At 46.5% G+C, this 6,391-nt stretch overlaps 1 long non-coding RNA gene across 1 annotated transcript; it reads right to left on the minus strand.

Annotated features, from left to right (window-relative positions):
• Positions 1-6,137, minus strand: LOC144106783 (uncharacterized). Its single transcript, XR_013309114.1, has 3 exons — positions 6,048-6,137; positions 2,236-2,307; positions 1-155 (listed from the first exon to the last, which is right to left on the minus strand). It is a non-coding gene; the product is annotated as an uncharacterized LOC144106783 (long non-coding RNA).
• Between the last annotated feature and the right edge of the window lie 254 nt (positions 6,138-6,391).

A 6,391-nucleotide genomic window follows, 5' to 3' on the forward strand; every position in this document is an offset into this window, starting at 1 on the left:
AGTAGACCGATTGATGTACATATGAGGGCGGCGGTCACCATTCCCAAGAAAATGTTGGTCTTCGTTGACACTCCACTGAAGCCGAGCTTGACACCTTTTCGTACGCCTGTGTCCATCAGTGATTCTCTGTTGGCTTCACTCCGCGCTTGGCTTGCCTTTAAAGTCAAATCACGTGTATCAAATTTTCTTCGCCTGAATCAGTCGTAGAGCCCGTTATCACTACCTAATACCGCCAAATTCGAGACTTGTTCTCGGAAGTGCACGTATATTATCCTCTTGTATGACGGCTTAGGGACCAACTGATTCACGGAAGTAGTGCTTGGCTACACTGGGGATTGAAAAATGTAAATATATCACTAAAATTAGCTAGAGGTCACTTCTTCCTAAACTGTTTCATCTGCTTAGTAGCATTCGAGTTTAGTTCGATCAAGTCTAGATATCCTACGCTGCTTGCTGTCTACGGTGTAAATATTTCGCGCACCGGCGCGCTGGGTTCTCTCTGGTTAACAGCACTGGCAGGTCTTTCCTGCGTACATATAAAGATTTAGCATTGCACATCATGAAGATCCCGTTGAACACAATTTCAGTTTAGAAAACCAAGGTTTTCCACCAAACGTTTTCAGCTTCCTAGCTGGAAATACTTTTACTCCAAATCTAGTCTCATTGCCAATCTTGGCCACTAATGATTCATGAGCAATGCTCCCCGGAAAGTTGATGCTCTGCGCCTGAAGAAAAAGATTTATAGAGAGCATACAGGGAGTCCACATGGCTAGAGTAGACATAGAGGTAGTTAAGCAGTAAAGCCTAAACATAAATGGGGGATAAAAGGGCAATCGAGCAGAAGACGCCAAATAGGAGGCATTTCATTTTTCTGTACCTAGCACGCGACTTCTTCCATTGTTTACAGCGTAAAGGAGCGCACTTCATTTCCGCATCACCCCGTTCATCTTCTAAGTCGAACGCGAAGGAGTGATTTTGCTTTACGATTCGCACAGCCCAAAAAGGATTCTAACAAGCAAAGTGCACACAGGCTTTCTCGTAAGCGATTTCAATACCCGCAGCTGGGAGGATTTCAATGCACTTTGTACAGGTGGTCCGAGGGGAACACACCATTTTTCCCAACGAAATCCGCTCAAAACACTCTTTCGACACAAAGAGCTATTATTGAACTGCCATGTTTGCGTAATTACATCCCTACATGTATGACTTAAGCTTAAGCTATACACCATTAACTAAAAAAAGAGTTCGACAATTCGCACTTATTTGCTGAAACTTTTTCTACTACATGAAGACAATGAATGAAGGTCTTTTAGAAAGTAAGATCGGAGTGTCCTCCTTCAGCAGCACATTGCTTTTCAGTACGGCTGGCATAGGATAAGTTTTCAGTCCGGTAAATAACCCTTCGTGCAGTTTCAGACGGTTTGAGGGATCGCACAGCCCGGTCCTCGATTCGCCAAGCTATCATTTGACCACACAGAGGAGCACCTGACTGGTACGCCTTTCAGATACGACAAAAATTTGAAAGTTCTATGTTGCTAGGTGTCGTCAACGGCCGCCCGATATTTTAAGGTCAGAAAGCGGCTAATATCACACAGTCGATCAAAGTATAGCCGCGATCAAGTGTTTTCCACCCGTTACGAACATGGCTGAGGCGTGAGTAAAGTTTCTTGGTAATTATCAAGGGGCTTTAAGCGTGAGTGCTGTCGAGCGGCGCCGCTGTTACCGGTGGCGTTTGGCAGTACTAAGGCTGCGGAGTGTGAGGAGATATATCGTTTTTGGTCACATGCTCTCATTGACAACCATCGGCAGAGTGAGAGGGCAATGCCTTCTCGCCTATCGTACCGTTGGTACTAGAAATCGCTGACGATAACAATGTTACCACTCTTTCGCCAGCACTCATACTCCAGCCACAGTTGAGGTTGCCTCCAATGTTTTCGCAGGGACTATACAAGACGGCTGGCAGAGACTATCTGAGGGTGAGGCGCTGCTGGCAAAGAGGGCTTTTTAAAGTTTGATTTTAATACCACTCGTTTCGAACTAGCCACCTAAAACAAAACAGGATTGCCGGATGTAAAGGCTTTTGAACAGTTTCCGTCCTTCCACCTGTGGATTGGAAGAACTGCAACGCTTTTATTTAACACAATAAACATAGTGAAGTGAAGGAACACGGAAAATATTAGCTACCGGTGAACTGGAAATAATAAGAAGAAAGCGCAGTGTGACGTGTCTCCTCACCTCGTCATGCTCCTCCAGAAGCATTGCCGTCGACTGCATTATAGCTCCTTTTTTCTTGCGTTTGTTAGGCTCCTATAAAATTAAAAAAGAAGCTTAGCAGTGAACACGAGAGGCTGGTACAGAGCATGCGTTTATAGCTAACTTTACCGCTATATTTATAACGTATGCTGAGAAAAAAATGGCAGTGGCTTAGCTCGGCTATGCCAGGATATATGTAGCGAAAGCAAGTGTGAAACTCCCCGGTAGGCCTTGTTCACAAATTCCACAACGTATGAAGCACAGGCATAAACGTCCAGTATGACCTGTAGGTCCATGTTTGATTTCAGGACCGACACTATTCAAGGATTGAATGGTTCGCGTCACTCTTACGTCTATTCTCTAGGCTGACGGCACGTTGTTCTTCGGTTTCTTGAGCCCGCCGCTGAAGTCTCTTGGTCGCATTCCATCGACTCAGGTCTCTTCGACTCCATCGACTCAGGTCTTCAAGGACTCAGGTCTCTCCTCCGGCTGCTGTCGCTGCTGCTGGCGGTCGAGACACGGGATTTTAAACGTGCCTGTCTCGCGGCGGCATATTCACGGTGACGTTTAGCCAGTCGTTCGGCGCGCTGTTTGTTTCCTGGTCGATTCGTTTCAGCTTCATCTCGTTCCGCTGTCGATTCTAGGCCTCCTCCAGCTTATCAGAATTGCCGCCGTCCATACTGTCGCCTCAACTTTGGTTGCGGCGCACGCCAGCTCTCCTTTTAAATCCTGTGACATCACGCATGCGACGCAGATGTCGAAGCGAGCGGAGGCGAGCGCAACGACGATGAACGCAGTGTCACGTCCTACCAAACGGCAGCGGTGGCGAGCGGCGCGATGTGACGTCATGCCAGATGGCGCGGCGAGCGCGCGAAGCACAGTAACCTTCCGCGGCGAGGCGCGCGTTGTGACGTCACGTTCCTCGATGGAGTACCGCCACGGCGAAATCGCGAGTTTGCTGCCAATAAAGATTTCGCTTTAAAACGAACAGAAGATGTACAAAACTGTATGCTCGTGTGCTCTCTCCGCCAGGTGAACACCATTTCATTCTGGACGGTGAGGTCTCCGGCTATTCCTTGAGACTAGCAATGTGTAGCATGTGGCTGTGAGGGCAGGACGACATGTAGTGCCATAGTAAGGAAAAGAGCACGCGGCTTAGTCAGCCTCATACTATAAACACACTGGAAGTAAAACAACGACAAAAAACTACGCGAAATTGAAGAACCTGCCAATAAGAGCTAACGCTCTCAAAAGGAAGAGGAAAAGAAAAGCGAAGGAAGGAAGCAGGGGCAAAGAGGCCATAGTCCTAAAACCTCAAGGAAAAAAAAGAAACATAGTTATCTCATGGGACTGGTAAGAGAAGTCTCTGAACAAAACGAGGGTTTAGAGAAAGCGGTCTCCTTTGCGTGCTGTTTACTGGACGTTTCATTTATACAATTTATAGAGTCACTGCGTTGCTTTTCATTTTAAAATGTTTGGATAAGATTGCATGCGGTTCGGAAAGTGTCTTCGCGGAGCACTGAGGAGGCGGGAAATTTAAAACCCAGACCAGCGCCTCTGGTTGCTTGCGTCATGAACATCCGCTTACTAGCCCAGCTAGCGATTTAAACCTGTACAACGGGGTATGCTCATGCAAGTAATACGTTCCATAACGTATGCCTGAAAACAAAGCTACCAAATGGTGGAACCAAGTGACAAGCAATTGAGAAGGTGGAATTTGTGCTGTCTTCCTTTTGTCACTGTGATCAGCCTTTTTGTCGCGGTCTTTTCTCGAGCGCATTATGAACAATTACCGGATAGCCCGTATGTTTGCAACATATTCTCCAGACTATTCCTAAATGCAGCAGGCCTTTTTCTCAAAGAAGCACCCAGGTTCGAACCTGACCGCGGCTACCACGTTTCGATGGAGACGAAACGCTAATGGCACCCGTGTGCTGTGCGATGTCAGTGCACCTTTAAGACCACCAAGAGGCCGAAATTATTCCGGAGCCTTCCACTACAGCACCTCTTTCTCTCTTTCCCTTCTTTCCCTCCCACCTTCCTCCCTTCTCTGAAGGCGTGAATGAGGTGTGGACGAAGAAGTAAGACAGTTACTGCTTCATTTTTTTCCTAAAAAAAAACACTAATCCCCAGGTGGTCAAAATTATTCCGGAGCCCTTCGCTACGACACCTCTTTCTTTCTTTCATCTTTCACTCCCTCCTTTTTTCCTTCTCTTACGGCGCGGTTCAGGTGTCCGCCGATATGTGAGACAGATACTGCGCAATTACCTTTCCCCAAAACCAAATTTCATTTTTTTTTTCAACGCTAAGGCGCCCGTGTGCTGTGCGATGTCAGTGCACGTGAAAAATTCATAGGTGGTCGAAATTCCTCCGGAACCCTCCGCTACGAAACCTCTTTCTTTTTTCTTTCAATCTCTCTTTTATCCCTTTACTTACGACGCAGTTCAGGTGTCCGCCAATATGTGAGACAGATACGTCAGTTCCTTTGCCCAAAAAACATTTTTTACCAATTTAGTCAGAGATTTCGCATAGACCTTCAGTGCCACCATACGCACATGCAGTCAAGTGCTTATTATGTTCCTCGTGATAGTATTCGATAGGTCCTGTCTTGCGGTACATAAAAACTAAGCGAATAATTGGTCCTAGACAATGAGCGTTGCCAAAATATAGGCCTGCTGCGTAGGTTGGCATACCACTGAAGCGTGTATATGGTAGGCGTGCTGCATGTTGTGGAATGAAACGTACTGAAGTCGACAAGGTGAACACAAAGATTCATGGTCTTGTTGGTAATATATTCTTCCATTTTTTTTGCAACACATTGTGCTGCGTGTACAGTGTCCGAACTGTGCTACTAGGACATTCTCAATTGCGGCAATTTCACATTCATGACATTTGTATTCCTTAACTGCGATACTCGAAGTTATAGGTCTGAAAGACACAGAACATCATTTACCCTCCCCATGCTATCTAACGAAAAGTCGCGTTCACCTTTGAACAAAATGAACCGGCATATATTGATGTCGTAATGAAAGTAGTACAGATTCATTAATGCAGTACGCAACTTCAAAACAGAGTGCCGAATTAAAAACTGCTCAACACGGTGCTGCTTTGTCGGTATTTCTCGCATTCAAGTTGCCTACCCTTATCCAGTAAATGCTTCTAGTTTTTCTAAATATGGTGTATTTTCAAGCGTCCATTCGCCGAGTGCTGTCCACACACCACAGCTGTCCACGCTTTCTGTTTGGCGATATATCCCAAAAGTCTAGTCCTGAGATCCCTGTCAGACTGAATGGTTGATTTTGGCTTCTGGGGCTTAACGTCCCCAAGCGACTCAGGAAATGACGGATGCCGTAGTGAAGGGCTGCGGAAATTTCGACCACCTGGAGTTCATTAACGTGTACTGATATCGTAGAGTACACGGGCATCTACGATTTTGATTCCATAGAAATTCGACCTCCGCGGTCGGGATCGAACCCGCATGTAAAGTGACATGTAAGGCCATACAAATGTGCCGGCATCAGCTGGCGAACAGGCTTCACGACCGCGCCTGTGTTTGTAACCGCTCAAACCAAATTGGAGTGGTCTGTCAGGTGGCAACCGCTTTCGCCACAATCGTCACGGCACCAACGCGCAGCACTTTCCGCTTTTATATATGCAGCAAACGTAAGTCTGAAATATTGAAGGCCTGCTAAATCGACGGCATGGTAGTTCCCGCGAAAATGCTACTGCGACGAAAATTGAGCACAAAGCTCAGGGGTCCTGAGCGTCGAACACGCCACGCACTCACTGCTTACCGCTTTCTTGGTCCTGAGCACTCTAAAAGCTTGTGGCGACGTTGCCCTCTACAGCAGCGATGTAGTCTTGCGCCCCGTCCACGTACTGCAATAAAGGAAGGCCTCAGACTGCAATCTCGTGTGCACTGTAGTCTTCTACTTTCTTTTCAGGTTGCCTGCGCTGACCTTGCGGCCCGTGCCCTATTTTCAATTTTCATTTTCTTCAATCGATGTTCCGTGTACCCATGGCAGCGATCAGCCAAGGGTTTTTATTTTCATATGTACATTCCAAACAAAATTAAAATGGTCTGCGGCTATCAATACGTGAACTTCGACCACTACAAGCTTTCTGCAATTTTCTAGAT

Source organism: Amblyomma americanum, chromosome 10 (assembly GCF_052857255.1).
Source record: "Amblyomma americanum isolate KBUSLIRL-KWMA chromosome 10, ASM5285725v1, whole genome shotgun sequence".
Taxonomy (NCBI): Eukaryota; Metazoa; Arthropoda; class Arachnida; order Ixodida; family Ixodidae; genus Amblyomma; species Amblyomma americanum.